The sequence below is a fragment of the Scophthalmus maximus genome, chromosome 7, assembly GCF_022379125.1.
Source record: "Scophthalmus maximus strain ysfricsl-2021 chromosome 7, ASM2237912v1, whole genome shotgun sequence".
Lineage (NCBI taxonomy): Eukaryota > Metazoa > Chordata > Actinopteri > Pleuronectiformes > Scophthalmidae > Scophthalmus > Scophthalmus maximus.
In genome coordinates, this window is record NC_061521.1 from 11,616,223 (window position 1) to 11,641,244 (window position 25,022).

The 25,022-nt window shown below is 44.0% G+C and overlaps 1 long non-coding RNA gene across 1 annotated transcript; it reads left to right on the plus strand.

The window, feature by feature from the left end:
- Nucleotides 1–7,787: 7,787 nt before the first annotated feature.
- Nucleotides 7,788–13,233, plus strand: LOC118315234. Its single transcript, XR_004794819.2, has 3 exons — nucleotides 7,788–8,534; nucleotides 9,339–9,613; nucleotides 10,520–13,233. It is a non-coding gene; the product is annotated as an uncharacterized LOC118315234 (long non-coding RNA).
- The last annotated feature ends 11,789 nt before the right edge of the window (nucleotides 13,234–25,022 follow it).

The following is a 25,022-nucleotide window of genomic DNA, read 5'->3' on the forward strand; positions in this document are numbered from 1 at the left end:
ATGAAAACGAGTTCGACCCCCTCAAAGTATATGATGCTCTTGTGCGTGTATGTCATCAGCGGCTCCACAGGGACTTCTGTGATGCGTAAAAAAAATTTTTTCCCTCATCTGCCCTCGCTCGCACATCCTGATGCTGCACGACATTGCTGAATGGTCAAGACCGCCTGACAGTGTGCAGCTGCCAACATATGACACTTAACTCCAACTCCCAAATCAAAACTGACCGGTGACAAAAGGAATTCAGTCCTAATTTACTCACCCTGAAGGCCGGTCTATAATCTTGCCTGTGCTGTATATTATACTATATGAAAAATTCTTAAAAACTTCATACAGAGTTTTTCGTAGACTTCAAAAAACAGGGGGGCTTACCTAAAGTGCGAGCACTGCGGTTTCACAAACATACCCTACAAGCAATCCCTCATTTAATCCACATTCTGCAGGGGAGAATTAGCCTACATTGCTCGAGCTGAGGGTGGAAACATGGTTGAGAGTGAGTGCTACAGACATTCTTGGAGTGTTAATGTCATCATGATGGCCTGACCATGGGCCCGCAAACTGACAGACCATCATCTGCATCTGGCCTGCAGGCACGCTTGTGGTCCAGTGTCTCTCAAGAAAGAAGCACAGAGAGAAATCTGCAGTTGTTTAAACGTTACATAACACAATATTTGGAGGTGATCTATTTCTTAGAAGGACTGTGGCAGCGGCGGTGACGGCAGCAGCGGTTGTGGTCAGGCTGGAAGATTCCAATCATATATTGGCTCTCGGTGCTGCAGTCGAACACATGCACGTTAAATTTCCTCAGGAAGAAGTGCAATGAGATTGAAGCAAAGATGCACGCAAGAATCATGTTCCACTAATTGCAAAGGACATGAACAATAGCCCAAGTCACTTTGTTTCCTTCATGATCTCATGTAAGAGATGGTGTAAGACAACATGATGCAATGTAAAAAAAATTAATAATAATAAAAATGCCAGCGGCTGCCGGGAGTCTCTTGAGACAGACACATGCATGCATGCACAAACAGTCATATGCACGCACACATTCGTGTATGCAGCATACATGTGACTGCCCCCATTTAAGTCGTATAATGCCTTTTATTGGTTTTTCCATCTTTTTTTCTCATTTTCTTTCCTCGATGAATGCTGGTTTGTGTGACATGCTCTATCGCCACGTTGGCCTAGAAAATCTGGATAAATAACATTTGAAAACAACTATAAAAAATAAATATGTGACAAAACACACTTTCTCTCTAACATGCACATATTCACAACAAAAAGGCAAAATTATCAAACATACAGTAAATTCCTTCTCTAAAGTCTCATGATGGAGCGGAGAGGCTCCACTAAACCGTACTAGAGGAACTGACACTCAACCACGCAGAGAGATGTTTTCAGAAAACCGACGTCCACGTGAAGCAGAAAAGCCAGTTTTCAATCTATGGATTCATTCAACATTCAGTCGTCAAAACACAAAGCCCTATCTGGAGCTACTCATTAACTCAGGCTACTAAACATGTTGCTCTAGACGAGGACAACGTGTACTTCCACGTCTATAAAAGATGGTTGAATAGTTGATCACAGTAGATAATTAACACTAGACATAACCATTCGACACATAATAATTCATAGGGAAGGAATGTATCAAATCAGATAAGTGAACACTGAACTCACGGCCGGTCACTATAGTGCCATAAAACTCTCAGCGAGTCCAAAGAGCACTTTATGTCGGACCCCTTATCAAAAGCCAGTCAGACTTCTCACTTCCTCTCAGACTCCTGTGAAGAAAGTGTTTGGTAAATTCTCGGAGATGTATCATTACTAGCTTTCGGAAGAATATTAATTTTGCCTCAGATAAAAGCCACGGCAAGTAATATTGATAACATTAAAGATAAAGAATGTGGAGCAAGTGTATACTTCACTACCTCAACAATATACTGTTGCAGTACAAGTGTTAGATGGTTGCATAAATCCAATGCTCCTATCTATGTTAATTTTGGGAGAGTTGTATTGAATTGTTTAATGCTTCTATCATTTTTTTTTCTATACAGGTCTGCAAAATATTTTTTTTTTGGTGTTGTTTTAAAAAAATATAATATGAAAGGCTTCATTTGACATTTTCAAAAGTTGATCTGATAAAAAATAAACCCGCTCTTCTAGTGCGAGGCACAGTAAAGGCTCACAGAGGCATTGCTCCCAGAGCAAACAACACAGACTGTTTCTCCTTCCCGGCGTCTTCATCATGAGGAATGCGGTGCAGGGGCTGGATTCAGATGAGCAAAGGCTGCTGTCACCATAATCAGCCCAGACAGAGATGGGAGCATGTGTCATCAGAGGAGAACGTGAGGTTATCATAGTTCAGGATGCTCTGCTCTCCCATTTTCTCTCTATCACGCTGTCTATCTCCGACCCCCCCCCCCCCGGGCTCCACGGCCTGTCCTGCATCGCAGTGAGCAAACAGACCCTTTCCATCAGCCTGTGCTATCTCTAAATGTCAATCAAACAGAGAGAGGAACTGCCGGCAACACATTTCAAACAACCACCGTGGTGTCGGCTTGGGATGAACCACGGGCAGGACCCTGGGGACGCGTATCCCCAAGTCCTGTTACATCAAGAAACCCCTTGAACCGTGACCAAAAGGCAGCGGCTTTTGGTATTCAATCACCTGTGGCACGGCGAACTGTGTGGCAACATATGTGCCAGTGGATACTCTTTAGTGGGACATCAGCCAGCCACCTCGTGGACACTGTGTTCCAAGTATCTCCATGTTTCACCGACATGAGAAAATGCATCAAAGTAGAAAAACAGAGCCATTAAGGAGGTGACAATTATTGCCAGGAGGCACAGTGGATGGAGCCGTCAGTGGCCACGACACAACGCTGGATACATGACATGTTGCGGGGCAGTTGTCGTTGCACTGCGGCCCTGAGAATCACAGATCTTTGGTGGAGGACAAGCTCATAAATCAGCTGAGTGGTTGTTTTTATGTGGGCCCCTGCACTATATGCTTTTATCTTCAGTATTTAACTACTGTGAGCCTGATAGATGCAGGCAGTAAAAAGGATGAAGTCTGATAAACAGCGCAGCGGCCACCATGGTCATATATCACAGCGGCCTCTGGGTTTGGCCTTCTGCCGTCGTGCCGACAACACCAAGAGATAATCTTACTGATCGCTGGGTGGCCTGATGGGAGGGAGCACGTGAAAGTGTAGAATTTCAGGTAAAAAGGTATACACGTAAAGGAAACCAGCTTTACAAACTGTGCACGAGGCTTTGTCTCATAACTCAGTAATCACATCTTGATTTGTTTAAATTAGTCAAACGGCTTCCATAAGTCAACTCCTCCAGACAAAGTCTGCTTCAACGTGTCTTCATTCGTTACGAGGAGTTATAAGATTTGAACGCAAATTACAATTTTTAAGGTGAAAACTGACCTCTCACATTTACAAGTGTTTGTTAACTTTGGCACAGTTTGTATTATCACAATGAACTTCTGATTAAAAGTGTGACCTTGTACCTATGGATTACTCATGAAGTGGTATCTACACTGTATAAACATATTACAAATGCACCAATTTGCACCTATATAATTATGCGGTTATACACCGATTGCTTATAATCTATGACCACAAGCAAAGGGAAGCAATTACTTTTGACATAGGCCTGTTAATCATTAACTTGCGAACCAAGCTGTGACATGCCACACCACCCACCTTGGACTCGTGGAATTTAAAAAACACGTCCAAGTGGGGGGAAAAGAATGGGCTTGCACCTTTAAAAATGCCATTACCCGCTGGTTTGCGTCTCTAATGGCTTTTGACTTCCACAGCAGTAAAAGGCCTTTTTTCTTTTTTAAGCTTAGGACTTAACAGAAGAAAAAATCTGACTGATAAGTATTTAGTGCGTGTCAGATTGTCTTCCGGCACACGGGCCCTGCCCACACCTGTCCAGCGTTGGAACTGGAGGTGCTGTGTCTGACTTTTTTAAATTCCAAACCAACAAGCACGGCCACTTTATGCATCGACTGGCAGAGATGATGACGTATGCCGGAAGTTAACGTCTCCGTAAAGCTCTCCTTCATTCTTCACATAAACTACTCCTGTCACTTCTCATGTGTACAACAGAGTGAAACACCAGGATCCCACATGCTGCCTGTGGCTGTTTGCAATGCCTCTTGTCTTTGCAGAAGTCACTATTACTCTCAGACACTGCAAAAGTGGGAGTTTTGGCCCAATGCACATTGGAAATTAACAAAATATACAGACGGATACATGTGGCCATTGAACAGCACGTGTGAGGTTTTCTACTCGCCTCCTCATTCCTAGCGTCTTGAAGAACATGTCAGCTCTTTGGCTGCTGGTGTGCTTTGGAAGTAGATGAAATAGAAAGTGATCTGGTCGGGGCGTTCCACAGACCAACAAGTCGGTCGTCGACAGTTAGTGTGAAGACAGATGTTTCAAACTCCACCAGGTTCCCGTGCCCATCCCGGTGACGGAGTTGCAGAGGTTTGTGTTTTTTTTGCCTTTACCACAATGAACCCCTAAATCTCTCCAGTGATTTAGAATTTCGGCTACACACAGACGTTTGAGTCACTGTTGTATGGCATCAATCTGGAACCAACAAAATGAAAGCACTATATCAAAAACTAAACGTACTCCCCGGACACAGTAAAGCACAGCGATATAAACTCTTCAAAAGTCCTCTTTCGTCAATCAGCCCAATAAATTACACAACCATAGAACAATGGCTCGTTGTCAGAACATGACGTTTGGATTTCATTATCTACAGGATCTGTCATGATGAAGTGAACTGAGCAACAGCTGTTATTGAGTGGATATACTCGTGTTTTCTATATATATAGAAATATGGTCTGAATTTTATGAATCCTCCTAAGTTTAGTTCCGGAAGGAGATATGCCTTCAGTCAAGGGTGACTGATGAAACTGGCTGATATTGTGGGGCGGTCCGTCTCTATTGGTCATCGACGTGTTTGATCTCTGGCTCAGTAAGGAAAGGATCTTGCCAAAGAAAACTTGAGGACACATTTGAATCTCTCCACTGAACGCTTTCCTGTCCTTTTTTTTTTTTAATTTTTTTTTTTTACAGCTGTCCGCTCTTTCAATATATTCTTATGATGTCAAGAAATGACAAGACTGTTTCCGAGCTCTGGCACTGTACGACTCCAGTGACGCTTCAGATTTCTTGCGACGAAACCAAAAGGTTCACACTCGTCTCCATCTGTCAGGTTAGCAGCTTGGAGCTCAAGCGACAAACCTCCCCCCGCCCCCCAGGTCTCTTTAATTTCTCACTTTTCTCCATGAAGAGGGAGCTGAGGCCTCACCGCCACGTCCGTGGGACTGTGGTCACAGTGCCTCTCCTTGCTCTCACCTTCCTCTGACTTACAGTCAGATGGGCAATGAATCGCGCTACGGCCTGCAGGAGTGCGATCACAAAAGAGAGGAATGACATCACCACACGTTGCCGACCGCATGCATCTATGCCAAGAGACGATTGTGCCGCCTGGTGCTGTGTCACACGTGTTGAGCATTGAGGACGGAGTCGTCCAGCGAAATGAAGGGAACACCCGAGCATCCATTCCCATTTCCACCCATTCATACCGTTTACGATAATCTCTTTCAATCAGTATGTCCGAAAAGTAAGTAACTCTGCATCATGTATAAATACATGCATTACTATAATGTGATTTATATGTATCCCCCAATTCAAAGCCAGAATGGAAATAATCTCTCAATTACATCAAGATGCACTGCACATTATAAGATGTGAGGAGACCTGGATGATGTGGATTCATGAGATAAACATTCAAGTCAGGAGATTGAACAGGGGCAATTTCTATTTGGACAGTTATATATCAGTTATTATTCAGATTGACATTTGATTCTGTGGAAACTCTTGAATCCATCACAACAGAACTGAACTGCATGTGGTTTGAGTCGAGCGGTGAATCATTACAGAAACAAAAGAAGGATGCTTCATCTGTATCCGTGCATCTATTCTTAGCGTAACGTCTTTATACCTGCTTCTTTGAAGATGACGGATATGTTGTGACGGTGAGAGCTCTAATGTAATCGGAAGTGACTGACAGCATTCTCAGGTGACTTCCCCTCACCCATTCTCCACTTAATCACTGCACTTGTAACATTCTTCTGTTGTCACGCTCATGCATTGTTTATGCAGCACTGTTTATGCTCCTGAATTACTAAAAGGTCACAATGAATCAAGCTCTGGACTCCGTGTGCCGACAAGGAACCCAGTACATCTGGAACATTATGGAAGGCATCAATGCAATGTGCATATATAAAGAGAAATGGACCACAGGTGTGTATGCAACATACCGTCCGTGGAGGAGTTGTTTCGTTTATCCCTGAAGAGCTGCAAGACCGTGGCTTGACTGCAGAAACGAACAACAGCAGAGAACAGTCACCAACACAGTTAACTGAAACAAATACACTAAACTATCAGTTTTCTTACTTGAACCAATGGACGCAAAGTCTGTCTATTGTAAGTGATAGTAACATCCAGTGATGATGGTCTCGTCCTTTTCCATTTCATGAGATAAACAAAGAAAAGCAGAGCCGCACGGCCTCATAGAGAAGAAGAGAATCTACCTCGGCCAGGGTTCCAGACTGATTTCAGGATGTTGGTGGGAGGGACAGTTTAAAGTCACGGGGATCTGACAGACTTGAAAGTGATATAAATGAGAGTCATGTCATCACGGTTGAGAGGGAGCGAGGGCTGTGCGTGGAACCCCCCTCCCCTGGCGCCCAGACCCTGGTGGTGGATGATGGGCTGTAGAGCGCGCTGAGGGTCTGAATGAGGAGGTGACTGGATATCCAGGTCCCTTGAGATGGAGACTGGAGGTCACTGGGGAGGAGGAGAGTGGCCAGCTGACGGCAAGAGAGAGGTGAACAGATTTCAAGTTTGATGGCAACGACACGATTGGCTGATTGAGATCAACGCAAGGTCTGATAGGAAAACACCGACAGTCAGCTGATTAGAAAAGGCAGGAAGAGTGAGAGAGAATTGTGAAGGAATGGGCCATTGAGAAAAATAAAGTCTTCCTGATTGAACGTAGCTAAGCTTCATTTGCTGTATAACTTAAATCACTATTGTGATTGGTTGATGCCTTTATTTGCTACTGGAAGCCAACCTTCTTCCAAAAAAAATAAATATATTTTGCTTTTTCGATGTGTAATATTTTTCTTCTGTGTGAAAGTATAAATGACAAAAACTAAAGAGCGGAAGTTTAACAACTTAATATCTATACCACCGGCTCTTAGATAGTCCCTGATATAGGTGTATTTTCCAGCCAATAAGTAACATACATTGCAGTGCAGAAATACCACTGTTCCGATCGTGTTTAATGTAGCTTAGGGACAAGGAATGACACCATCACATAGTTTGTCCAACAAAGAGCACTGACAAATTATTTTGGTAGCTTTCACCCGTAACTTGGAGTGTAAACAGTCCAGAGTTGCGGTGTAATCTTCAACATCACCTGATAACCTCAGTTTATCATTAGATATCGAAAGAGAACAAGCGGTTGGTGTCGGTGATAGCACGAGGGCAGCTGCAGGGTAAGAGCTCCGCGTGCGTCACAAACCATTACCGTCACGACTGAACTGATTTGACATGAAGAGTCAAATTTTGCAATCGTGCAAATAAGTGACAAATCTCTTTACGGAGTACGTTTGGGCTCGTCTGTGTTTCAACATTCCTCTCATCCTCCTCCGCGGGGTTTGGATTCAGTGAACTGAAAGTGAGTGAACGGAGGGAGAGTGTGATCAAACGGTCGTCACGACATCATGAGCTCGCTCGCTCCGTCCCAGATTTAAAAATAAAACTGAATCAAAGTTCCCCTGACAAGCTGCAACTGTCACTTCGCGCTCGCACACAAAGTTCACGTTCAAAGTGCGATTCTGCAACATTGCAACGTGCATTGTGAGCCTCTTCTCCTTTACCACGTTGCATCATGGCCGGCTGATGCAAGCGGGTGAGTACAAAGGCTAACGCGGGGGCTTCATCTATCCCAACCCTCAGCCGCCCTGCGATTACATGTATACCCAGCTCATTACGTTGGGGAAGCCTGTCCTGCTGCTTCTCTGATATATAGTCCCTGACCGCACCCAGACACTGCTCCAAACATCTGCCTGCGTCTGGCTGTCCCACCAAGTGCTGGACAGATGACGACGAGGTATCCTGAGAACCACTGTACACAATTCGAGAACAACAATGTGAAATTTGCAGCTATCGTCACTCTCCGCAAAAGAAAGCAGATAACATGAGTGTGATGAAAGAGGAGGATCCGCACAAACTCAAGCACAATGAACAGGATGATGAAATCTCTGAAACGTTGTGGGCGGTTGGGTCCTCAGTTGGAATGGAGGCTGAGGCTGTTGGATTCAGCTGCCGTCGCTGGCATCGCCGAGTCCTGCGACACATCTAAGAGTTGGCGTCATGTCCTGATCAGAACTCAATGAAATGGAAAACAGCAGACCGTCTAATTCTATTCATGTGAGTCGCAGCCAAACCCACTGAACTTCACCGTTGCCTGATTTTGCACTTCAATGGAATATTGAGTGGACTTATTTTCTGCTTTGTGAGTAAAGGTTCCATTCAGTTGGGGTTTACTCCAGGACTGACTGTAAATGTGAAATCAGACATTAAAGGGAAAAAATAACAACTTACTCTTCCCATGGAGCTGTCGCTGGTGTAATTTTATTGTCTTGGGAATTGATTCAACCATGCCATTTCTTTTATCACATCATTTGTTTGTTTGTTTAATTTTTTCGTTTTAAAAGTGCCTTAATATGTTGTTTTTAAGCTTCTTTTAACATGTAAAGCACCTTCAGCTACATTCAATATTATGAAAGGTGCCATATAAATAAAGATATTATTATTATCGTTAATAATATGAATTATATACATTATTCTAATTATTATTATTCAATTCAATTGTATATGTATAGTGCTACATCACAACATACATTATCTCAATGCACTTTACATAGTAAGGTCGAGACTACTAATATTACTACTATTATTATCATTGACAGCAGCACCTACAGCACACTGTCATACTAACAAAAATATCAATAATGATAATAATATCATAATTATAATAATATAATAATGATATCATAACATAATTTTATTCAAATGAATAAAATTCATTTGACCCCCTTTCACTCTTGTAAAGCCTTTTTTCTATATCCGTTTTTTTCTTATTTCACATTTTGATAAAAAAGTATGTTATGAGGGGAAAAAAGGGAAAAGATTAAGAATAATTTTGAATGTTACATGCTCATTATCATGCAGTACATGGAGAACCTAATCGTGAGGAAACAGCTGTCCAGGTACGTCCCTGTCCGTTCGTCACAGACAGTCTGGGTCCAGTGGCCGTCTGTGACAACACGGCACACCTCAGCTCTCATCGCTGGAGAAGACGGTGCAGCAGCGGAGATCACCGGCTCCACGTTGACCTCGATAATGGTCGGACAGCTGGGAGACTTTTCCATGATCTGTCTCTGGAGCAGCGCTTCACTTGGCAGCTCCGCGTGTGTTCTCTGTTGGGACAGCTGCATCACAGACTGGTGAACTTGATTCTCTCTATTTATTGCTCTCATTTTTTACTGTTGTATTTCAGAGTAAATTAATTAAAGTCATTGAATAATCGCCTGAATGCGAGTTCTATATTCTAAATGAATATAAATATTTGGGTTTTAAACCAGCAGTTGCAGGAACAAGACACCGGTAGATGTCACAAAACAATTAATGAATCAATCTGCAAAATAATCATCAGTTAAATTAGTCATGAAAATAATTGTGTTTTTGCAAATATATATATATATATATATATAATGTCACAAAATCCGTGACACATTAGTTAAAACAACATCACTGAATGTGACAGAAAATGATCTTGTCACGTTAGTAATAACACGTTATAACTGTTTTGCCATTTGCTTCTCCTTTGTATCTATTTATCTATTTTATTTTTATCATCTCTTTACTGAATTTTATCATCATTATGCTTTGGCAATATTGTCAACCTGACATTAATGCTAATAAAGCACACGGAAGTGACCTGAATTGAATTGTGGAGTATAAAACTGGACGATTAATAATTTTCCCATGTGCAGTTTGTCTGATCCTTAAAATGTTTATATCTGTTCATGGATGGTTGTTTGAAAAGTCCAAGGAGCTTGGAAAAGTCCAAGATATAGATATTTATTTGTCTTGTTTATCTTCCATTTACGGGCCTGATCTATATGAATGGGGTACTCGATGGCCTCTTCAAGGTCTGTACTGAAATACTCAGTTTAATACTCAAAGTTTAATGAACACATTAATGAGAAAAAGATTATCATCAACAGTTAAAATATTGCACAAGAGTGAGACATTTGCATTTGTGCATCTCGTACACTGTTCAAGCATATGCGTGTGCATGCACGTGTGCGTGTGTGTGTGTGTGTGTGTCTGTGTTTGTGTTTGTCTAGAGTTCTGAGCTCTGCAGAAGGACGGCTTGGAGATAACCTGATGACGTCACAGCCAGATTCAGGTCTGCTATCTCTCCCTGACAGCAGAGTCGTGCGTCACTCCTTCCAAGCAGAGCCAGAGAGAGGGAGGGAGGGAGGACTGGCAGAGGAGGTAGGGAGGGAAGGTGAAGAGAGAGGAGTCACAGCGTCTGGAGGATGCCTCGGATCATTTAGAAGAGGTGGGAAAAGTGGGACCTGGGCCAGGGCGGCACTAAAGTGGAATAGTTTTTAATAAGAATAGGAAGGGACAGAGGGAGGAGAGTGAATGGAGCAGATTATGAAAATGACTCCTCAGTAAGTGGTAATCAGTGGGAGAGAGGGAGCAGGGGGAAAAAGACAGCAGGGTAAACATCTATATGAAGAAAAGAAATGCATAATGAAGGATGGAAGGGAGAGAACACAAAGGGGGTTATTAGTCATGAAAGAGATATAAGCCTAGTGAGATGGGTTCAGGAAGAGGCAAGTCAACAGTTCATCGTACCATAGTGAACATTTTTACGAGAAGAAAAAAACCCCAATATGATTTAAAGAATGTGGAGCAAGATCCGGCATTGTACTCAAGAGCTCCAGCTTGTACTCCGCTAATTATAGGTATTGCAGTGTGATAATAACATTCAGGGCTCGTTTGAAGATGAATCTCTCCCTATGGATTTCTTCCATCCGAACTCCAGCACCGACATGACCACGAATCTTTTTTTCTTTGGTACTGGGGAAAAAATTATGAAAATGATGTGAAATAACAAGTGAAGGGAAGAAAAAAAAATGCTCATGGCGCCCCTTGTGTCTTTGCATATTTGTGTGAATACACATAATTTCACTGACACCATTTCAGACACTTCTGAGAACATATATGGTTGATATTTGGTGTTTGGCCTTGTCACTCTTTCAGTCCACAAGCATCCACCGAGCTCACTACAGAGATGAAATATAAGCATCTCTATATACTGCTGCGAAACACAAGTCCACTTTAACTAAATACTTCAATACTAGACATTTCAATAAAGTTTTGCATTTGCAACACTGACAGAAAAACAAAAAAGGTAGTATTTATGACAAAACTGCTGTAATGAATTGCAATAGATTGCACGTAGATTGAACCCGTAGACTTTGTCTGAGTCCTCCAATCTTAATTTACATCTGCATAACAATGTTTCACTGTCAATGAATGAGATTACCGTGATGCAGTCAGTGTTTTGGTGTTGCCCTCGCTCTCAAAAACAGAAACATGTGGGGAAAACGTGGAGGGGGCTGAGCCGTAACCTTCGGGTGTGCACATGTACGGCAAAGCCCCATTACACTTCCAAGCGTGAGTGTATAATAGGAGCCCAACTCTTTAAAAAAAACAAAAACCATGATGATCTGTGAGAAGACGTTACGAGTCCGCACTTATGAAATGCATGATCCCAAGCTGACGATGTCAAACAAGGCAAAACAAAAAAAGCTCTACTTTCCTGACATGTCATCTGACGTGTCTTTTGATGACCGTCAGCAGGAAAGCTTGTTTAACAAGTAGCACATGAAGAGAGGCAGCGGAGGAAAGAGGTGGGCAGAAAAGTGATACCTTCCCGTGTGACCGGCCTTATTGCAAACGGTGCGTTGGATATATGTCGCAGTACAGTAAGTCACGTGGGTGCAGCAGTGTTTACAATGTCAAAGTCAGTAACTTACTGCCTGTTAGACTTTGCTTCATTTATGCACATCCATCCTATACACACTTCAACAAATGCTATGTGGCGGAGTCGGGAGTTCATTCAGTCAACATCACAGGAATCTGTGTGCCGATGAGGAAGCCCCCACCCTCAGTTCCTTCTCCATATCAATGAGCTCGCAGTGGGTTGTGCGTCATCAAAACATAACACACTGTTTACAGTCAACTGCACTGTCTGACGGTGAACACGAAACCTCTATCTGGAGAGAGAGAGAGGAAAAACCACAGTCACACAGTCTGAAGGAGCTGTACTTGGGTTCATCGGGGCAATTGAATATGCCCAAATAGAGCAATCGGACGAACACGTCCCTTCAATTTTGGCCAGATCTAATCAGCAGTCTCTGACATGTTATGTGTGATGTCAACGATTAAAAAAACATTGTTATTCCCGTTGGAGCCATCAGTAATACCAAAGTCTATGACGCATCATTGACTTTAGGGCTCGTGTGCTGGAGCCGGGCCACAGATTATCTTTTAGGACAACTGACGGCGTAATTACCGCGGCCCTCGTGGATGATGATTCTTTAAGGCCAAAAGCATCAACGCTGCTCTGAATTATGGACTACATAGAATATCTGAACACGTACAGAAGCACAGATGTCATAAAAGAAAATGAGCTGCACATCAAGAGATGCTAGAAAGCAACAACAGAAACCAAAGAGAGTGATGGCAAGCAAGAGCATGTCTATAGTTTAGTAACTGTAATAAATAAAATAAAGCCAGTTTTCATAAAAAATATTTGAAAGGCCTGAAATCTTATTTCCAGATTATTCATGCAAGTAGAAATCATACTGTACATTCTTACCAATGGGTAAGAAAGAGCTCCCAACAGCAAAGTGCGTATTTCTATATCCTTTCAGAAACTTTAGCTCAAAGGATGTCAAAACTCATTTGGAGTATTAGGATTTAACAACTACCTCACATGCTTTTATTCACCTGCAGGAAACGTCGTCTTCAATGTGACATGATGCGATAGATTTTTGAATTTTGTTGTTGAGTTTACTTAGGTTTACACGTTTAGATAACAGCTCTGCCAACGTGGAACTTCTTGTTTTCCCTAATTGAGATATTCCTGCGTGGCAAACAAAGAAATTATTTTTCTTCGTTCAACAAACATATATTCTTGTTGAATAAAAAGAAAAAAACTTTGCCTTTGTAAAACCAGGAAAATGTATGTTGCTGCAACTGTACATGGGTTAAGATGAGTTCTGCCAGATAATCTTGTTTACATGACACTCTTTGTGAGGAAGAAAATTCTTGGTTCAAAACAAAGGTTTCTACAACATATTCTTGTTAAATTAGCCACTATGAAGCAATACAAATGTATTTTAGTGTAAATTATATTGAAGGAATGCTCGTCACACAAAAATGTATATAAAATACCACTCAGCTCAAAGTTTACTGAAACCGTATTTATTCATTTACTTTTGGTTTTACCAACAATATGGCTGCAGCTAACAATTAGTTTCACTATCAATGTATTGTGGAAATATTCATCAAAGTGTGAGCGTCACTTTCCAGACAGAGAGAGAGTGAGCGAGGAAGTCTGTGTGACCCTCCGCTCTCTCTCTTCCATGTGAATGAAAACAACGGTGTTAATGGGAGACGTTCAGGCTCCGTTCAGCACGAACATATGCACACGTTCACTGTTGTTTTCATTCATATGGAAGGAAGACAGCGGCGGGTTACACAGACTCCATCCCGCTGTAAATCTCTGACTTTACATTTTAGCGCACACACAAATTCATGCTTGAGAAAAGGGGCCAGCACGCACAAGGCCAGCACAACTGCTATTCCTGCACTTGAACCCAAGGCCATCACAGCGCTGATATCCCATTGTCCGCCATGTTTTGGGCTCCTGGCGGATGCGCAGAGGGAATCTCACTGGTGCTGGAGTGCATTAGATTCAAATGAATTTTGCATGTGTAAAGCATTCGATATTGAAGACAGTTGGTTCTGTGGTCAAACACTGCGAAAAAAACATGACACGGTCGGGCGTATCATTGGAGAAATGGTATGTTGTTTCCCTGGAGCAGACCGGATGAACGATGAGTGATGAGGGAGAGAGGAAGAAGAAAACAGAGGAACTACAGAGGGGAGGGAAAAGCAGGAGAGGCAAAGAGAAACAGGGAGAACAAGTGTGGACAACGACTGTTTGTTTGACGAGGGGTGATTACGATCAGACAAGGTGAAGCCAGTACTTTTGTGAAGGGTGTGATCCCTGAAGAGAGGGAAAATTGGAAGGACGGACAGAAGGAGGGGGCTAGAGACGCAGAGGAGGAAGGGGGGGGGGGGGGGGGGGGGGGGGGGGGGGGGGGTAGAAAGAGAGCAAATACAGAGAGAGCAACTGCTTCAAAAAAACATCTGGGAGCCATCAGGGAGTGGAGAGAAAAACGCTGGACTCAGCTGAAACTCTCAGCTCCCCTCGCAACACTGCTGGCCTACTCGCCTGCTTCGAATCCAACTAACACCTTCCCCCAAAAGACACAAAGTAGAGACGGGAGAGTAACAGTCTATCGAGGAGCAGAGGAAGTCCTTGAGCCCTGGAAGTTCCTACGCCCCCCCCATCCTCAAAATACAAGGGGAGGGCTGTAACAGTGGACCACGTATGGTTAACGGATGGGATTCGTCTGAGGTCAGCACACGGCAAAACGCTGGTTGTAAATGACATTCAGACACGCAACTCACCACGTCTGAAATTTATTTGAGGCTGTAAAATGCAACGTATGAAAGATTTACCATGCAATGTCCAAAGCACACAGGTGCACCGTACTAGGCTGCATTGTCCTCCGTGCCGTCAACTGCACTCATTGAGTGTTTTTGAAGAATTCAAGGCATGACATTCAAGGAGGACGTAGTGCACTTTCATAGACGGCTATAAGAATTCACCTCCACGGGGTCTCACTTGAAAAACACAGAGAGACGTGGAGTTTCCTGCGTGGTCACAGTGGCGTGGGCGCAGCGTGGCCTCCGTCCGTGTCTTCACTGAAATGGCACGGTTGGTGTGATGGCATTAGCAGAAATGTCAGTCATCCGGTCCCAGCGGTTGTGTAAAGGGCAGACTTTCTTTCCTCCACTGTACCACCGCAGCGATCCACTAGACCAGCGGATCCCCATCGCATGTCTCCATTTCATTGTCACAGGATGGAGCAGACGGACCGCTGTGGATGTCCCATGCATGGACACAAGTGGATTTAATGGTCATTATTTCTTCTTGTTAAAGGAGACATTATGCTCATATTCAGGTTCATAATTTTACCGACTTACTTATTTTTAATTACTTGAAATGGTTTTACGTCCTCTAATGTTCAGAAAATGCATCGGTTTCCTCATACTGTCCATTTCTGGAGCTCCTCTTTCCAGCCTCTCTCTGAAACGCTTGGTTTTTTGGCTCCTGTCTCTTTAAGGTCCCCCTCCCCCCTGCTCTTAATTGGCCAGCTGGCCCACTCTGTTGTGATTGGTCAACTGCTTCCAGTGCGTGCAGGAAGTGTTGGCTGGCCACCTGACCAGAGGCGTATCAGGAGCAGTGTTTTTCGTCGGGGAGAGGGGCTCCCTTTACTGCAGACTTTGGGCTTTTTAACTTTGCAGATCTTTAATATATAAAAAGAAAACAACAACTATATAACGCTAGAGGAAAGTGTGCAATCAGATTACTGATTATTGGTATTACCCATGGACTGTCATATAAAGATGGACCACCGCGTCTCCATAGTACAAAAATTAAGCCAAAATGTGGGTGCAGCCATCTTGCGCTTTTGACGTTGTTTGGAACCAGCGTCTGCGTGGTGGTGGAGCTGTGGTGTCGAGGTCAATCGTGACATTTCACCTGGATTTTTATAGCATCAAATAAGGAATAATTATAAAAAATGAATGTGCAAATGAAAACTTTAACAGACATTAATGTCAGAAGACATCTTTCTTTTGTACTATGTCCGTTCTGTTTGGTCCACGTCCCATCGGTTTATGACCTACACTGTCAGCCAGCCACCAGGGGGCGATCCAGCTGATTCCGCTTCACTTTGGGGACATGTCAGGTTCTACATCTTTATATACAGTCGATGCCATCACCTGGTAATGTGATACCGATAATTGATGTGATCAATGATGATGATGATATTACCTGCAAACATTTGCAGGTGCACACCAGTGTGAGAATTATGGAACAGGTCTCTGGTCATGGGACGTCGCTGACCTGATGAAAGGTTAGGGGTCATCTAATGAGAAATGTCCGTCTGTTCGTCCATCCCCGTCGCCCACCTGGTCAAACTTATCAATAATATGAGTGCAGTGCCCATTCAGGTGGAGCTTGTTGATGCGACACTGCCTGACTGACGACGCAATTGTGATGTTATGGAAACCTCTGTCAGTAGGATGGTTGTGTAGGGTCTCAGGTAGGTATTTTTGATTTTCAAGACAACTGCTCATCCAACAAAAAACTTCACAGTCAACACTGCACATCCTCAGGTCCTCAGGAAGATCGAAGTCGATCAACTGAGCAGTTGTCTGGAAAGTCAAAATACATTTTCATAGATATAAAGGCAAAAATTCCTCCATTTATAGTTGGATTAAGATAATAACATGAGATATGGAAGGCAAATGCCAGTTGATTTTTCTCCATTACTGACAATTACAAAGGTCAGAAATTTTTTATTTTCATTAGCTAATTGATATTGCGTAGTATATTATAATTTGTGAAAATTCTTGTATTTCTCCCCCCAGTGTTAAGTGCTTTCTTTCGTACAATGTGTGTTTACAACATACAAAAACCCAGACACCACCTGCTCCCTTACAGCATTGTTTTGCTTCATGACGGCGCATCTGGCACCGATTAAATGAATCATGACCTTGAAATTGCAAAATTCGATCTCGTCAACCATGTGTTTTCAATATCATTTAACAATCAATCTTTTATATGTGAATGTTCAACTATGTAAATATGTACACTCTCAAAACTACACAGATCACGCTAGATCGCAACTGACAATGCCACCCTTATCAACGGTAGTGGGGAATTCTACATTTGTCTCTCGAAGCCGAGACAAGCTCACCGTGTTGTCCTGAAACTACCATGTGGCAACTCGGAGAACAGCAGAATTATCTCTGGACACCACAATGACGACTTTGCATCAGCATTCATGTCAGGGAGGAGGAAAATGCATTCCTTTATAAGCCATTTGTAGAACGCTTCTTGCCATCAAATCTGTAACAAGTCCATTTTGTGTTGGTAATCCCTCGCCAAAGGAACACATTGATATGTAAATTGATGTCTCCGAATGGCAGTATGGTCATTAAAAAGGGGACACTGGTTGAAAATGAGGACCTCAGCAACGTATTCGTACCGTGGCAGAAACATAGCAATTCAAGTGTAACACACACCACCACCGGTACCTACTGTACCTCACAAGTCTAATAATTCTGCGCGATACATTTCCATCAGAACAGAGATAAAGGGAAAACTGCTCATTCACATCCAAATATTTGCATCACATCCTCCACAGCAGAGTAGGAATAAAAATAGATATTCTAAATATAAAAAACAAAGTAGCCATTGAGGCTCCCTCTGGGGCATTTCAAATCCATGTGCTACACATAAGGAAAAATAAAATTCAGCGTAAAATGCCATCTTCCCGTGCCCCATCCCGTTCCGTGGCACACTGTACGAAAGGCAGCTCTGCCGTCTCACATCCACTTGCCGGGCTCCTGTGTGACAAGGGCACACACTGACATTTTTCCCTCTCCCTGCTCCTCACCTGTGTGCGTTCACATCAATCCCCGTCTCCAGGAGGGACCGGCAGAGCACGGAGGCACAGGAAAGGTCCTGACCCCTCCGGTGCACCGGAGCTATACATGCGGGGACAGCTCATCTCCCAATGTAATAACAATCCAATCAGACCGCGGGCTTTAAAGGCTTATGGCAGACGAGATCCCGGTGACTCGAGCTGACCTCGCCATGATAGTATTCATAATATTCATGAGAGGAGCCACTACTACTCTGTTTACCCAGAGAGGAATAGGGGATAATTATGAATAACGGAACATACCGAAGGCGTGGATAAAAAATACTAGTTAAAGAGAATGAACTATTCCTTTAACCAACCATTTCTTGCACCGGGCAGATGCTACGGTGATACAGTCAGCAATGTTGTCAAATCCTCTCCAGCCGCTAAATTACTGATTGCAAACATTTGACTGGTAATTACGTATTTGTTCTCCAACTGAATCCTCCTCCATGTCTAGTGCTCTTTAAAGTGATTTTCTCCACTCACTAGCAGTTGCAGTCTTCCCCTCCCCCACCCTCTGCCCTCCTTTTATCCATCTTCCACTCCTGCTCACTTCACCCCCCCCACGCACCAACCCCGCCCTCGTCTCTCTCTGCTCTCCTTGCCTTGTTTTTATTTTTTTGGGGTACGCCCCTCTGTGTTGCCATCCAGAAGAGGTAGCAGTGACGATAGCGGTGATGCACGGCCCGGGCAGGGTCCAGGACACGGTCGTGGAGGAAGCGGGCATCATCATCATCATCATCACCATCATTGTCATCATCAGCCAGATGAGGAGAGCCAAACTTGAGCTCTGTCCGTCCCCATCAGGCTGGTTGACAGTCACAAACTCATCTCTTATTCACTCCGCTCATCAATTATACACAGGCCAAAGGATCCCTGAGAGGCAGGAGGCTGCAGAGGCCCCTCTCCACGTGTCATCCCCGACCGCGGCACGAAGACACATTGCAGCGATCTGTGTTCAGCCCTTATCATCGCCGTCCTCCTTGAGCCTCTGTGAGAGCAGGAGGCAGCTTGTCATCGGCCCTTCGGTCACAGCTGCTATGTGCGGATGTCATGTATCTCACTGTGGGGTTAAGGTTGGATCATGTGGACAGCGGAGACGTGACACTGAAGACCTGGGAACCACCAGTGAAGACATTAGAAGTGTGTTTGTTCCATCTCACATCCACTAAGCGAAGCAAATTCGATGTCATTGTTTATATTCTGAACTGCAATCTGCGTCCGATTAGTGGCTCCCTTCGGATGAAAACGCACTGACCAAAACAAAACTGATAGATAGCCAACATTAATCCTACTCAGGCATTTATACAAGCCTGCATTTTTATGTCCAACACACTAAACCATTGTTTCCCCAGTGGTGATTTACCACACGAGCGGGACCAATAACAACTAACAAACATGACATACAGTCCGGGAGAAAACTGTTTTAGAAAGGGAAAAACAACATTTTAACAGTCCGCCTGACAGTGCATTAAAATCTCCACATTGGGCCTGTATCAGCAGCGTGTCAGCCCTAAGTGAAATAGTGCAGAGAATTTACAGCTTTGTCATCACAGATTGGAGATCTTCTCATGCTGCGTTCAAGGAAACGTCTTCAAATAGAAGACGAGCTGAGCTTCGCGATGTTATCTGGAGGACACGACTGTCAAGCGGACACTTCTAGCAAAAGAAAGATCAGAGGCTAATAGACGGGTAAGATATTACCTGTGTGCAAACACTGCTAATACTGACAAACAAACCCTCCCCCCCAGTCATTCTTGGAAAACTACTTGGCAACGGATCCACTCTCGCGGCTTCGTGATCCAAACTCAAACTGTGCTGCACAGACGAGACTTTATATTTTGCACACGAGGCTGGTTTAATAGTTTCAGACACCAGCGTGCGTCCACACACACACACACACACACACACACACACACACACACACACACACACACACACACACACACACACACACACACACACACACACACACACACACACACACACACACACACACACACACACACACACACACACACACACACACACACACACACACACACACACACACAGTTAGTTATTTCCATATCAGGCAATGCAGCTGGTGTTTAGGGGCCCATTCAGAGAGGTGGGCTGGCCCTTCGATGAAAGCATCCACGCCAGAGTTAGCGTGACATGCCCGCGTTCCTTGTGTGTGTCTCTGTGTGCGCATGTGAGGGAGAGACTGGTCACCACTGCATCAAGTAATCTGACCTGAGCAGGCCGCTAAACACCAACGTCAGGAGTCAGCCCGATCTAACAAGCGAAGCTCAACAGTTCCATTTGCACGAAAACACACAACCGCGATAAGCTGAGTGGGTTTTTTTGCTGAACTGATTTCGAGATGGTCACATTACAACAGAGAGCATCAGCTGAAATAGCTTGCCTACCCTTGGAGTAGGTAGCTACTTTGGCCTATTGCTCATTATGCCTCAGTGCCGGCGACCGCCAGAGGCGTTCTGTTTCTGGTGAGTCCATCTGTCGATCCATATGTACGTTCCTACGTCCCATTCTCGTGAACACAATTCCTCAGGAAGGCCTCGAGTGAAGCCTTTAAAAAAAAAAAAAAAAAAGGGCAGCTCAGAAAACCATCACACGGTTACCTAATAAAACATTGCCAGCATGTCTTTTACATTGTTTCATTGTGAACGTGACAGCAATGCGTCAACATCGACTGTGGTGCATGCCAGGCACGCTGCTCCGCAACAACAGAAACAATTCACACACTCGGTAAATCATACATATTCATATTCTAATTCCTGTCTGCAGGCCTGCCAAATCCAAATGGGATGGATGGACTTTCATTAATAAAGAAATGGCGTTGTATCTGTCAGAGCTCTAATGGACAATATCATGAGAAGATAATGAAGGGAGGCGGGCGATGGAGAGACGGCGAGGGATGGAGATCGTGAGAGGCCACGGAGAAAGACGGACGGTAATAAATAAATCGCAGAGGCCTTAAAAAAAAATGGGAGGAGAAGTATCAGACAATCACATTTCAAGGACAAATGTGCTTAATCGTCAGAGAGAAAAGGGTCGAGCTCAGAAGGAAGGGGAAACTCAACACAACCAGCAGGCCCCAATTACTGCACCCACGGAATGAGTGTACGCCATACGGCTCGGGCAAAAGCACAAAGTTGCTCACTCTCTCTCTCTCTCTCTCTCTCTCTCTTGTCCCTTTTATTATAGAGAAAAATAGCTTTGATTCCGTCTGAGGTTCAGGATGATCTCGATCAATCCGACAGGAGGGATTGGTTAAAAGGCAGACATTATTCCCATATGGCGACCTCGGTCACACACAACATCCACCCTCCTGGGACATATGCATATAGGAAATATGTTACGGCACAGGACCTAAAGGATTGAGACAGCTTTACTCTGTTTCACATGAGGTATGAGAGGAGCTGAACGCTGGCCACGGCCAATGTGCCTTCACTAATTGGTTCTCCCCAGGGCCCGACTTCAGAACACAGAAAAAACAGCCCAAACCATTTATTTCTGCATCTGTCATCGCCGCATATCCCATCCACTGCCCTTGACCCTCGTGAATCAGCTTATCCGCCCGCCACAATTAAGACACAATGTCATAGCCGAAACAAGTTAAGTGCCGTCTGGAGTCCAACACGCTGACGCTGGCCAGGAGCATCGTGGAAGTAGCCACAAAGGCTCCCACAATCTGTTTACACGGCGACAGCCCCGGCCGTCTGTTCTCCCCACGCTGCCGGTTCTCGGGTCTCTGTTGTGAGGTCAATGCGATGTTGTTGTTGTTGTCGTCGTCGTCGTCGTGCCTTGCTTGCCTGATTTCCCGCTTGCTGTCTCGCCCTGCCTGCCTGTGACTGGTGATCCATCTGTGAGGAAGAGCGTTAAAGCCAGGCTCCCTCAGTGTTGTCACTCCCTCCCTCCTTGGACAGCCGGGTCACTCGGTTTTTGTTGGGTTGTTTTTGCGCCGTACAACGCACGGCTCCTAGTGCAGCCGACACTGACGCAACAACTGACATCATACCCTATAAAGCTGTGCCGCTCTGAATGAGAAAGTGCAGCATCTCTTTATGCTGGAGGTCATACAGTTTTATCTCTGCAGAATCTAATCGAACCATATCTTTACCGATTCCCACCAGAACCAATTACAGGACATGTGATATATGAATATGTTCCTTAAAAATAAATCCAAACACAGAACATTACTTTGACATGAAATAGGAAAACACATAATATGCCAATGATATATACCGTCTCTCCCCATTGTTGCCGTTTTTTCCTCACGTGGATCTGACTAAATTCAAACATCTATAAATAAAGGCTGTAACTAATGCTCAGCCGCGGAGTCCGATGGGGCAGAGTGGCGAGGCAGCGCGATGCTCAGTAAATGGCCAAAGGCCCATTGGACATTGTGGCAGAGGCTGAATGCGGAAACAGCACTGAGTGAGTCTAGGGAAAGCACAAAGACGGAGCGTGACGTTAACTCATTAATGCGGGCCTTCCCATGGCACGCAGGTCAACTGAAATGAGATCTTATGTAACATCTACACACTGACTTCCCCTTTCCAAGGGTTTGTAAAAGAAAGATCAACCATGCGGTTCTTTGTGACAGACTATATAAGGATGTTGACTGGCATGACATATATTACAAATATATTTCATCAAGAAATCAGTTTTATTTCTGTCCTAAACTTTATACTTCAGAGAACATAACCCTATTAATGTATTTTTTGTTCTTTCACAATTAGTGATGGAATGCACCCAAACAGTAGTAATGATTGTACGGCGATCTCTTATCAGGGAGTCTGCAGAGCTTTTCTTTCACCATTTAATAGACACCGGTAGGAAAAGTCGCTGCATATGAAAGATTGTCATACAGGATGTGTAAGGAGACAGAATAATGAAGTGGGGCACGTATGTTTTATTTCAGAAATACATGAAACTTTGCAGCACACAGATCTCCGTGTATGACTTTTGTACTTTCTCTCAAAATTGCATTGTTTCTTTTTATTTCTCTTGGGGTGGGAAATGAAAAAGTCCCTTTTTTTTCCAAACCTTTTTGATGAAACTGTTCTATGACAAGGATGAAACTAATTTCCAGAGACCCACAAAATCTGAGATGCACTGAAGAGAGGGCTCCTCTGCTCCATGACCCGGTGGGTAACAAGCTGGAGACACCGAGGGACGATTGTGTTCCGCAGCTGGAAGATGTTTAGACAGAATCACGTCCTTGTGTTGACAGGAGGGGTCAACAGTCGGGGCCACTTAAGGACAGATCATTGACCGTTTCTCCAGCACGCAGTCGGCAATAATGGCTGTCAAAATGAATTTGTGCAAAGGGCTTAAACAAAACGAGCCACCAGAATGAATAATACCAGGAGACGAAGCTATGGATGGACAGATTTGTGGCATCTCGAACGGACTTCAAGGAGAAACATTGAGACGGAGAGGGCACAATAAAAAGACCATTAGAGCCCCTTGCTGTGGCAGATGTATCCGAAACCTGATGGAAACGCAATGAAAGTGACTTCTCCTAAAGACGACTGAGACAGTTTACAAATTGTCTCGCTGCCGATATGCCTCTGTCCTCATTTCAACAGGCACGCGTCGTGTGCCGGCTGCATGAATCCCTTATATGGGCTGTTGTCACACTGATGCATCACACACTGTCGTGGTTGTAAAATACAAAAAAAAAATGGATTTTGCCAATTTTTAATATCAATCTATCCAAAGTTGATGCTGATGAAATATAAAAGCATTTGCCAAGAAGCTTCCATTGACTGACTGAGACAATGCACCCAAAAATAAAGTTGTACCTGTATGTAAATTGCATTGAATGAGAAGTACAAATGTGTTGGTCACATTGTGATGACCGCTGCTCATAAGTCATATATCGCTTATCGATCAGCCTACGCAACATGACTCCTAACTGAACTCTTCAGGTTTACCATTTGCAAGCAGTTCCTTCCCTGCAAGATGGTAAAGAGAAACAACTCCGGTCCAGGATTTAGAGCCACTGCCCATCGCCTTTTTGTTCCTTGATGTGATGCCTTCTTTCTTCGCTGAGACAGCGCTACGTGTAGCCAAAGAAAAGGGGAGATTTGGTGCACAATAGGAAACTCAGACAGATGATTCAGAACCAAAGCAGAGCAGCAGTCGATGGAAGGGGTCCAGGTTCCAGCGGTCGGACAACGGCGGACAACACTCGCCGATGCCGTGTCACACATGACTACTGGACCGTCTTGACACGGTTCACATGTCACGGTACAGACTGCGCTTCCATCTCTTGATGTAACTTGGATCAATGTGTGTGATCCACAAATTCACATCTGCAAGCATGCTGTGATTAATCAAAAACAAAAGCCGAATATCTGGGATTTTCCAGTGGAGATAGAAGCGAAGGGGTTTGGCATCAGCACGGGTGTTTGGAGGAAGAGGAGATGAAGGTGGAGAAGCAAACAGACATCACCTCAGGGTAGTTTCCCAGCGTTTCCTCCACGGACAGGCGGAGGCAGGATTAGGTTTCGCAGACGGTGCACGCTGTCCGCTTTCTAACTCTGCCTGCCAGTCTTTCTATCAATCATCCTGTTTGCTCCGACTGATGTCACTTCTGAAGTCCTGATTCAGACAAAGCCTCAGTTTGTATGTGCTACTGATTGATTCAAGACATCCTGCAAATAATCACACGGGGGAAACACTAGAAATATTATTCGCCAAAGGCAGAGGAATTAAAGACACGTGGAGACCCAGTCGAACTGTGGGGTTATACGACTTTAAGTTCATCTTACGTTGAAGAGGTAACAAACAAACCTTTGTGCCCCTAGTGGTTCCAGTGGCTTGTTTTCTGTAGCATGTCAACCTCAGAAAGTAACAGTAGCACGCCACCTACATACGGGTGGGGTTGATGTCGAGAGATTCAATAAGCATAATGTTACATGTAAAATATAGCGTGACAAAATAAAAATGTAGTGCTTTG